Consider the following 12,099-nt stretch of genomic DNA (forward strand, 5'->3'; position numbering starts at 1 on the left):
ACCTTCCATATTCCCTCCGTTCATACTAATTACAGGAAAAACTCCTTCCTTCTAAGAGCTGGTAAGTCTTTCAATCAGCTTTGTAAACATCATGATCTCATCGATCTGTTCAGCGATAGCTTTAGTTCGATACGTAAGCTAATGACTCAGGACTTTTCCCACTGTTAAGTGTTAACAGTGGAAAAAGTGTTAACTCAACACTGTATCTCTATCCTGTTCTTTTTTTCTCTCTTTTGTTCTTCTTGTTAACTGTTTAAACCAATTTTCCCTCTCTAGTAAGATAAGTAAAGTATATTTATAAGTTAGTAAGTATTATTAGTTGTAATTTCGCACGCCATGCACTTTACGCAGTTTCTATCTGTGGAAACTTGTAACTGGCTCACTGCTTCTATGTTATTACCTAACGTGTTACTTTAGCTGTAAGTTTTCCTAATAAATAAAATAAAATAAAATAAAATAAATAAACATTTTCCATTACTATATTTAAAAAATCATATATAGCCATGTTTATATTAATATTCTTTCTGAACCCTTTCTGTTCCGTACAGAATAAGTTAAAAGTATCCATGTAGTTTATATAGTGACTGGTATATAAACTTCTCGAAGATTTTGGAAAAAACTGGTATGAGAGCTATGGGCCGGTAATTCTGAGGGCTGTCTTTATCACCTTTTTTAACCGACTTCAAGATTTCAAAGGAGGAGGTTCTCAATTCGATTGTATGTTTTTTTTTTTTTTTTTTTTTTTTTTTTTAATGTTTGTTACTCCATAACTCCGTCATTTCTGGACCGATTTTGAAAATTCTTTTTTTGATTGTAAGTATATACATACAGATTGGTCCCGTTTTTGTCAAAAAGCAGTTTTGATGATGGGATCCATGAGGAATCGAGGGAACTCCACAAATGTTAAAGGCATACATATAGTGATTTTAGTATTTTCATCAACAAATCAAGCACTTACATTTAAAAAAGTGACATTTGATGAAGTGGAACTGCTGATGATGATCAGAACGGAACTCTTCAATGACGCATAGTTCACGTTTGGCGATTTGTCCTCTTCGTTATGTTTGTTAAGCAAGTTAGGTTTTCAAGAAACATTTTTGTCAAGCTCGAGTTCTGATGATGGGATCCATGAGGAATCGAGGGAACTCCTCAAATATGAAAGGCATACATATAGTGATTTTTGTATTTTTATAAACAAATCCAGCACTTCCATTTTAAAAAGTGACATTTGATGAAGTGGAACTGCTGATGATGATCAGAACGGAACTCTTCAATGACGCATAGTTCACGTTTGGCGATTTGTCCTCTTCGTTATGTTTGTTAAGCAAGGTAGGTTTTCAAGAAACATTTTTGTCAAGCTCGAGTTCTGATAATGGGATCCATGAGGAATCGAGGGAACTCCTCAAATGTGAAAGGCATACATATAGCGATTTTTGTATTTTTATCAACAAATCCAGCATTTCCATTTTAAAAAGTGACATTTGATGAAGTGGAACTGCTGATGATAATCAGAATGACACACAGCTCACGTTTGGCGATTTGTTCTCTTCCTTATGGACCCAAACCCAAACTTGGACCCGGACTCGGACCCGGACCCGTGTCTGAACATGGACCCCAACTCGGACCCGGATCCGGACCGAACTCTGACCCAAACCTGGACCCGGACAGCCGGACACGGACCCGGACTCGGATCCGGACCCAGACCCGGACCCGGAAATGCTACTAGAAAAGTGGGTTTGGTGGGTGGGTGTGTTTTGAACTGCGATTCTCACAGAACAGAACTGCTATCAGAAAAGTAGGTTAGGTTAGGTTAGAGCTGTGACCCTTACAGAAACGAAATGCTACCAGAAAAGTAGGTTAGGTTAGGTTAGAACTGCGACCCTTACAAAAACGAAATGCTACTAGAAAAGTGGGTCGGTTTACCTCCTTTTCTAAATAATTAGGCAAAAGATGCTGTCTTTTTCATTTCATTGTCTGGAATCTAAGAATGCTTTCAGCGGCATCTCCCATTGAAGTCGGTTTTTTTTTCTTAAAAATTATTGTGTAACGGTTTAATATTGGAGACCTTCAACTTATCTGGGTAGATACCCTTGTTAATATATACATAGGTTAATTATGTGACTTAGATTGGGGGCTATTATATCACTTACACATTTAATTACAAGTGTACAAATTTTGTCAAAACCTACACTTTTAGTGTTTCTTAAAGACTGAATTATCAGTTTTATGTCATGTGCTGTGGATGGTGGCATAAACATGGACTGCATACTATTAGTAACTTTACAATTTATGACATTATTTTTTGGTAAATCTTTTATACATTCTATATAATAAGTATTTAAGGTATTTGCTATATCTTTGGGATTCGTTACAATATTTTGATCACTTTTTAGTCTGAGAATGTCATCGTTCTTTAAGTAAGCTTTGGTAGAGTTTATTATCTGCCAAGTGGCCTTTGATTTGTTATCTGCAGAGACAATTTTGTGGTTGTTCTGAGCTTTTTGTGTTAACTTTACAATCCTTTTTAACCGACTTCAAGATTTCAAAGGAGGAGGTTCTCAATTCGGTTGTTTTTTTTTCTTTTTTTTTTTAATGTTTGTTACTCCATAACTCCGTCATTTCTGGACCGATTTTGAAAATTATTTTTTTGATTGTAAGTATATACATACAGATTGGTCCTGTTTTCGTGAAAAAGCAGTTCTGATGATGGGATCCATGAGGAATCGAGGGAACTCCTCAAATGTTAAAGGCATACATATAGTGATTTTAGTATTTTCATCAACAAATCAAGCACTTTTTACTCACTTACATTTAAAAAAGTGACATTTGATGAAGTGGAACTGCTGATGATGATCAGAACGGAACTCTTCAATGACGCATAGTTCACGTTTGGCGATTTGTCCTCTTCGTTATGTTTGTTAGGCAAGTTAGGTTTTCAAGAAACATTTTTGTCAAGCTCGAGTTCTGATGATGGGATCCATGAGGAATCGAGGGAACTCCTCAAATGTGAAAGGCATACATATAGTGATTTTTGAATTTTTAACAACAAATCCAGCATTTCCATTTTAAAAAGTGACATTTGATGAAGTGGAACTGCTGATGATGATCAGAATGGAACTCTTTAATGACGCATAGTTTACTTTTGGCGATTTGTCCTCTTCTTTATGTTTGTTAAGCAACTTAAGTTTTTTAAGGCATATTTTGTCAAGCTCGAGTTCTGATGATGAGACCCCATGAGGAACCGAGGGAACTCCTCAAATGTGAAATGCATACATATTGTGATTTTTGTATTTTCATCAACAAATCCAGAATTTACATTTAAAAAAGTGACATTTGATTAAGTGTAACTGCTGATGATGATCAGAATAGAACTCTTCAATGACACAGAGTTCACGTTTGGTGATTTGTTCTCTTCCTTATGGACCCAGACCCAAACTTGGACCCGGACTCGGACCCGGACCCGGGTCTGGACATGGACCCCAACTCGGATCCGGACCCGGACCGAACTCTGACCCAAACTTGGACCCGGACAGCCGGACACGGACCCGGACTCGGATCCGGACCCAGACCCGGACCCGGAAATGCTACTAGAACCTAAGCTAACCCAGATTAGGTTAGAACTGTGACCCTTACAGAAACGAAATGCTATCAGAAAAGTAGGTTAGGTTAGGTTAGGTTAGAACTGCGACCCTTACAAAAACGAAATGCTACTGGAAAAGTGGGTGGTTTTACCTCCTTTTCTACATTATTAGGCAATATTATAATAATTAGGCAATTAGGCAAAATTAGTCAAAAGATGGATTAGGATAATTACGCAAAATATGCTGTCTATTTCATTTCATTGTCTGGAATCTAAGAGTGCACCATCAACAATAAGTAAACTTTCAGCGGCATCCCCCATTGAAGTCGGTTTTTTTTATTAAAAATTATTCTTCATAATGTCAATATTAATGTCTCCACAGATAATTATTTTTTTATTATTATTATTGCATATTTTCCAAGAATAATGTCAAGCTTTTCGTAGAATATACTTAGATTGCTATAACTAGGAGTTCTGTACACACACATACCTACCTATATAATAATAGTTTTTTGGTCTGTCAGTTCAATGGCACAGCATTCAAAAATTCCTGGCATGGAATGTTTTGCGATATCGGGTAGCTCTTTGTAATTATGTCCTAGTTTCACCAGAATGCAAGTACCGCCACGTTTGTTATTTCGCGAGTACCACGCTGCTAATTGATAATTTGGTATTGCCAAAAGTTCCTCGTGGCCGGTCATTATGAAGTGTTCCATTATGCATATAATGTCGATATTTATTTGCGCTGCTTCTAGTTCGCTCAGTTGAATTGTAAGCATGTCCGACTTATTTATAAGGCCAGCAATATTCTGATGTAAAACATTTGTATAGTTATTCACGAAAAAACTTCTGCGGACTGTCTGTTGTCATGGAATCGTTCAGGTCTCTGTCATCTTCAACTAGACTTTCGTAATTATACGATTTCTCGCTTTCAATATCATACATTACTTCGTTAATACGCTCGAAAATTGTCTTTATGCCATGATTATTTATTTCTCCCGTAGACTTTAGAAACATATCAAAGTCGTAAGTGAGACGTTCATTTGAATCAATAAGAAAAGCATGGCCATGTGTGCAGATATCAAGGCAGAGAAGATGATTGAAAAGTTCGACTCGCCAGTTATATAATTGACTTGCAGCGTGACACTTATAAGTCGGTGAGCAAACAATGAAATTAGTATTTTGTAGGCCCATAATTTTTTCTCTAATAAAAATTACTAAATTATGATAATTTTTAGATGATTTAAAATCCTCCTCACCAATAAGTATGACGCAATAATCATCTTTTGTCAAGGACTTTGTTTTTAAATCAATTCAATGTCATTGAGCAACTGCTTGGTATCACCGTTTGGCTTGATATAGTGACATATTTGTTTATTATTGCTGAACATGTTATTTGCGGTGCGCAGAATTCTGCTTTTGTTATTGCTGCTAATAATAATAACCTGGCTTTTTGGTGGCAAGTCGCTCAAGTTCTGTTGCTCGTCAGATGTGCTATTGTTAGTAGTATTTACTTCAGTTCGCTCGTCTGGGTCTTTTGAGCTAGCAGGTTTTGGTACCGCATCTGGTTTTGGTTCCGATTCTTGCCGCAAAGATGATGATAGAAGACTGCTAGATTTAACTTGGTCGCTTGATAAGTGTTTTTGTTTTTTCGCTTTCTTAATTGATTTTTGTTTCAGACCCCTTTTTGTCCTTGAATTTTTATTTGGAGTAGCGTCACATAATATTTTTTTGTACGAGCAAAGATAGATAACTCCGTAATAGATGGATACAGTCTAAGGAAAAAACGTGCCTCGAAAATCACGAAAATTTGATTCTCGTTCAGAGGGCGCAACTAGCTTTGGCCTACTGTCGTATAGATGGCGTTGACGGTTTCGTTTGTTATTTAACAATTTTACGCATATCAGTGAAAGAACATGAGTCAAAATCATAAAAATAATTAATGCCAATAAAAAAATCATTTATCCATATTTAAATACATTTTATCGTATTTTTATAAATCTTCATTTTTAGTTTTAAAGTGTGTCGACAGATGGCAGTAAATTTACTGGGGTTACAAAATTTACTGTACCGCCCTAGTATAAGTTACTCTATGGTACGAGTTAATGCCTTTCTGACATGTTTCAACCGTTTTCTTTAAATCTTTCACTTCGCAATTTAATCTTATAATTTCTTCATGCGCACTAGATAACTCTATTTTTAATTGTGAGACTTCCTCTCTAAGATGCTGTAACTCCGAGTTGTCCAGGACATAAATGTTTGGGAGGGTGCTAGGCGACGCTAAAGTATCAGCATTCCAGAGCGTGCTATTTAAGACTTCATTTACCGAAATATTAGAAATGTTTCGCTCTGGCGATTGAATTTTTTTATGTTTTCGGTGAGTAACGTAATTAAGATGAGTTTGATCGTCTTGATCGAGGTTTTCACTAATATCAGCCGGTTTTAATACCTCTTTTGACATGCTTGGTGGTTGACTTTTTACACGACTGCCCAAAAAAGAGAGTGTAATGTTTTCAGCGTTCATGTTTGTATGTATGTATGTGAGTTTCTTTATTCCACCATAACTTCTAAATGCCTTAACCGATTTAGATGTATGATATATCATTAGAATCCTTACGTCATCCCGGGTGACATAGGCTATATGACGTCATAATAAAATCAATGTGGCGGACGTAATACACAATAATGCGCGACATTTGGAAAAAAAAATCTTGCAAACTTATCGAGAGGGGTATCAAAATGAAGAGTTTTGAAAGACGATTTAAAATATATATGTAACATATGCGTTTGATTCTTACTTTGGTAGAATAAGGATTTACAAAATATGCTAAGAAAAATAAATCCTTCTATCTTATTTAATGACGTCTCAAATAAAAGAATTTGACTGCTGATCATAAAAATATATTTAGTGTAAATTTTGAAACTAACACAAACATTTTAAACGAGTTTTTGCCCGGGAGGCGATGACTGACGAAATTTGCGCCTGGCTCGCGGTCTATTAGAAGTGTCTAAATGCGAGGGCCGTAGGCCGCGCTCCACCTAGGGCCGAAGTCCAACAGACGCGCTTCCTGCAATTTCCCCTAGTATCTTAATAACGAAGGCGCGCTTAAATTAAGACCTAGCTGCGGGACTCGTGCAGCTCGGCCTTCGGCCTATCCATACCTATTATATATGAAGAAATTGCACGAAGTGCGTATGCTCCAGCCCTTCGGCCCTACGCTGAGCTTCTGGCTTGTGCAAGTGTTAATTATACGTCATAATTTCATAGAAATTTTCCATTTTAAATAATACTTGCACAGTCTGGACAATCAAAATCGCTGCAGACTTATCTTTGTCTAACTCTATCAACCTGCTATTTTGCTGTCTGAATGCCATGCGTGGGTCGTACCAAAGTCGCGTCAAAGATAATTTAATGAAAATCTTTTTTTTTAAAGTAAAAATTAAATTTATGAGACTTAAGGATGGCTCACGTTAGACCGGGCCGTGTCCGGGCCGGAGCTTCCGGCGCTTACTTTTCTATGACATGACAGGTGATCACGTGATGCTTTCCATAGAAAACGAAGCGCCGGAAGCTCCGGCCCGGACACGGCCCGGTCTAACGTGAGTCATCCTTTATGAGTCTTTCCTGAGCCTCAAACATTCAAAACTACAAATACTTCTGAAAAGATAAAGATGTGAAATGTTCCAAACCGTGAACATATTGCCCACAGAAAAGATGACCGTATTTCGATTCTGGAACGTTGAGCTAATAAGGTCAAATTTAATATCCACATTTAAAAATTGCCTGGATTTTTTTATAAATCATAGTTTTAGTTCGTTTTGTCACTAAAATGAATAAAATAAAATAAATTAATTAAAAAATTAAAAACACGACTGCTGAATGTTAAGCCAACTGAAAGGCTAAAAATATTTTTTATGTTAGTTAAATTACTATTCATAACTTTATGAATTTTAATTGGAATATAAATGTACACTTACGGTATATTTTTAGCTTTTCAGTTGGCTTAACATTCAGCAGTCGTGTTTTTAATTTTTTAATTAATTTATTTTATTCCATTTTTGTTTACGAGAACTGTAACGTGACCGCTTCCAATCAGTGCCGCACGCCGCACGCGATATTTTTGCCTTCGACTGTACATTAGGTACCTACTTGATAATTATGACTGACTTTGATTATGATTCGGTATTGTATAATTCGTTTCGTTTACTAACCTAACTCATTCCAAAAGTATGATCTCACCGGACTGGACTGGAAGCATATGAAATTTTATGCAAATCCAACTACAAAAAAATGTTTGCATATTCGTTAAAGCAAAGAGGATATATGGACGTAGTTACGCGAAAACGTTCCAACCCACAGCGACCCCATTTTGAGATAAACGCAATTTTGTGTTTTAGCGGTACACTTTTTCCCTGTAATTATTTCAGGCAAATACTATTGGTTTTACTGTGGAATGCCAAACTGGTTATGTGATGATATGCATATTTTTTGTAAATACATAATACAAGGGGCATATAAATAGGTAAAACGAGTTTGAAACGTTTTCGCTAAATTTAATTTTGTATGAACCTTGTTAAATAGCAATTATGCATAAACGTTCCAAAACGAATTTAAGTGTATTATTTTATAAATATATATCTAAAATAAATTTAATATGTAAAATAATAAATAACAATGAGGAACATACAAAAACAACAAAAAAAAATTGAAAATGTATTACAAAAAAAATAAGATGTGATCTTTTGAGCTTAGAACCTATGCCAAAAATTAGCTGATATGGTTCCAAAAGTTATCAAAAACTTATATTAAACATTCAGTCATCATCGTATTCTATGATCTCGAAGTCCGGAACTCCACCAAACCCATCAACTTTGAAGCGTTCTATAAAATTGAAGGCAATCCTCGGGTATGTAGTGGTACATGGATTGTAAGCACTAATTTCGCTGGAGCAATCGGTTTGCCATTAGGCCACAATAAACAAAAATCAGATTATTTTATGTATTGCAGTTCTCGCTTTATTCTTTTATCAATTTTCAACTCATTGGTCGACAACGGACGGTTGGCTGTGCATAGAGGGGTGCTGGTGCCTACACTTATGTATGGTAGCGAAAGTTGGGTATGGCAGAAGAGGCATCAGAGCCAAGTGAATGCAGTGGAAATGAGAGCGTTGAGAAGTGTGTGTGGTGTGAGATTACAAGATAGAATTAGGAACAGTGTGATAAGGGAAAAGTGTGGACTGAGCGAAGATGTAGTGACAAAAATTGAGAAAGGTATGTTGAGATGGTTTGGACACGTGGAAAGAATGAGTGAAAGAAGGCTAACAAAGAGAGTGTATAAGGGAGAGGTAGAAACGGGAGTTGGAAGGGGCAGACCTCGGCGGACTTTCTCTGATCAGATCGGGGAAATCCTGAAGAAAGGCCAGGTCAAGAGTACCGTAAACCGGTGAGCGTGTATGAGGAATGTTATGAAAGTGAAGGAAGCGAAAGAGGTATGTCAGGATCGTAGCAAGTGAAAATCCGTGGTCTCTGCCTACCTCTCCGGGAAATAGGCGTGATTATATGTATGTATGTATGTATTTTTGTATGAAATCGTCTTCCATCGTAGACCGCATAAAAATAGAAAACATTTTATCTTTATCCAACTTAATTTCTTTTGTATGTAGCCAACTAACTTTAGATGAGTCTGTAAACTTCTTCCTATTGATAATCTTCTTTTCCAGTTTAGTTGAACTAAAAAAATCAGTCTTTGTCATTTTGTAAACTTAAAGAGGTTTAACTTTTTTACAGGTTTTAATCATATTGATGTTATGAAGAAGCTACTGATGATGTTGATGGGTTTGGTGGAGTTCCGGACTTCGAGATCATAGAATACGATGATGATTGAATGTTAAATATAAGTTTTTGATAACTTTTGGAACCATATCAGCTAATTTTTGGCATAGGTTCCAAGCTCAAAAGATCACGTCCTATTTTTTTTGTAATACATTTTCAATTTTTTTTTGTTTTTGTATGTTCCTCATTGTTATTTATTATTTTACATATTAAATTTACTTTAGATATATTTATAAAATAATACACTTAAATTCGTTTTGGAACGTTTATGCATAATTGCTATTTAACAAGGTTCATACAAAATTAAATTTAGCAAAAACGTTTCAAACTCGTTTTACCTATTTATATGCCCCTTGTATTATGTATTTACAAAAAATATGCATATCATTCAATAACCAGTTTGGCATTCCACAGTAAAACCAATAGTATTTGCCTGAAATAATTACAGGGAAAAAGTGTACCACTAAAACACAAAATTGCGTTTATCTCAAAATGGGGTCGCTGTGGGTTGGAACGTTTTCGCGTAACTACGTCCAATTTAAGAAGACAACACGGCAGCACGTCTTACTTTGTCGGCATTTGTTTTCACACTACGATGCCAAGTAGGTCCGCGGCGGCGTTTCGTTTTACGTGTGCGTTTCGTTGGTGCTGTCATTTTACGGGAGCAAAGAGTAATAATGTTGCCACCTTTATCGTAAATAGTCCATTGATTCTTTTGACTAAATACATAAACTTAAATATACCATAGTTATTTATTTTGGTAAAAAATATTTTTTCTCTCGAACATATTTAATAGCAAAAATGGATCAAGTATATGTGGATCGTTTATAGCAAAAAATTAGAAAATAATATATTATAATAAAAAGTTCCAATTTATTTAGAACAGTCTTCGCAGCTTAAAAAAACAGTATGGATTAATCTTTTTTTTTTTCCTGTACTCGTTCTCCATTTATTTTTGCTACCCTTATACATATTTCTTCCTTGCGCTAATTTCTACTACCTGAAGGTTGTCTGGAAGAGATCGCTTTTAAGCGATAAGACCGCCTGTTGCTGCTTAGTTTTTTATGTTAATTTGCTGTATTTAATCATGTTTCATTGTGCACAATAAAGAATATTATTATTATTATTATTATTAATCTAAAAGGTTTCAAATTACATGGAACATTTTTGCAGGAATAAAAAATGTATAAAGATTTTGCAAAAACGTTCCAACCCACATGGATCATTTAAGAAACAATTAAATGTGCGTTTTATGAATTTAGTACAATGTTCCAAGACAAGTGGAACATTATAACGATATGTTATTCTATTAAGAGTTTTTAACAATATGTTTCAGTATGCATGTAATGTTTTTACTTTATTTTGAGTACACGTCCTTGGCATAATGGTGGGTTGGAACATTTGGGTCAAACTTTATTGATGAAACTAACCTAAAAATACTAGCATCTTTGTGTGCACATGATGTAATATGTCAAAAATAGTACCCTGGTTATGGTAACTCATTTTCGAGTGACTTGTGGGTTGGAACGTTTTCGCGTAACTACGTCCATATAGGATAGAGGAGTAGGTACTGTCATAGTCATAGACCTAGGTCTATGTAATGCTAGCATTATACATAGATCAGCTATACGCCTGCGCCCGTGAGGGACAGAACATACGTATAGACCGCGAGCCAGGCGCAAATTTTGTCAGTCATCGCCTCCCGGGCGAAAACTCGTATAGCGGTAAACGGCTATGTATGATGAACCCTCGTGAACGTCAGCTGCCGCTCCGTTGGTGGGTTGAGGAATGGCAGGCACCGAAACGCGTAACACGGTCTTTTCACAGCGATACAACCGGCTGACGATTTGTTTTATTAACAATAGCATCTAAACTATCATCTGACAAAGTATTAAGCGGGAGGCGATGACGCCGATGACCGAAAAGTTTTCTTTTTACATGTTCATGTGACCAGCTGACGGTCTTTCCACAGCGATACAATCGGCTGACGATTTTATTTATTTACAATAGCATCTAAACTACCCTGTGACAAAATATCAAGCGGGAGGCGATGACTAAACTTTTTTTATAGACTTTATTTGCTGCCATTCCTCAATCCTCAACCCACCAACGGAGCGGCAGCTGACGTTCACGAGGGTTCATCATACATATCCGTTAACCACTATACGAGTTTCCGCCCGGGAGGCGATTGGTCATGGAAATCTGTTCCTGGCCCGCGGTCTAGCAATGCGACAATATGATTGGTCGAGTAGATTTGTAGCCCACCATAAACCATACTAAATTTACGGTGGGGAATAAAAAAAAAATTTGAGACTGTGACAAGGACAAACAATAACAGCGCTTTCTCTGCTACGCCTACTAGAGATTAATTAGATAAGAAGATTATCCCGTTCGGTCATTTCCCCCCACCCCTCATGACCGAACCAGTTATACTAGATTCATGGTCATAGTAAATCTAGTAGCCACAGTAAATTCACTGCCATCTATCGACACACGATTAAAACTAAAAATGAAGATGGTTAAAAATACCATAAAATGTATTTATATATATATATATATATAAATGATTGCATTTATTATTTTTATATGATTTTGATTTTGACCCATGTACATTCACTAATACGCGTTAAAATTGTTAAATAACAAACTAAACCGTCAACGCCATCTAGTCGAGAATAGGCCAAAGG

At 36.1% G+C, this 12,099-nt stretch overlaps 2 protein-coding genes across 3 annotated transcripts in view; one reads left to right on the forward strand and one right to left on the reverse strand.

Annotated features, from left to right (window-relative positions):
- Positions 1-12,099, reverse strand: part of LOC134754951 (uncharacterized) — a 533,971-nt gene that overhangs the window by 435,939 nt on the left and 85,933 nt on the right. The window lies entirely within an intron of this gene.
- Positions 1-12,099, forward strand: part of LOC134754832 (uncharacterized) — a 64,138-nt gene that overhangs the window by 40,756 nt on the left and 11,283 nt on the right. The gene's annotated exons all lie outside the window — the stretch shown is intronic.

The sequence above is a fragment of the Cydia strobilella genome, chromosome Z (genome assembly GCF_947568885.1).
Source record: "Cydia strobilella chromosome Z, ilCydStro3.1, whole genome shotgun sequence".
Lineage (NCBI taxonomy): Eukaryota > Metazoa > Arthropoda > Insecta > Lepidoptera > Tortricidae > Cydia > Cydia strobilella.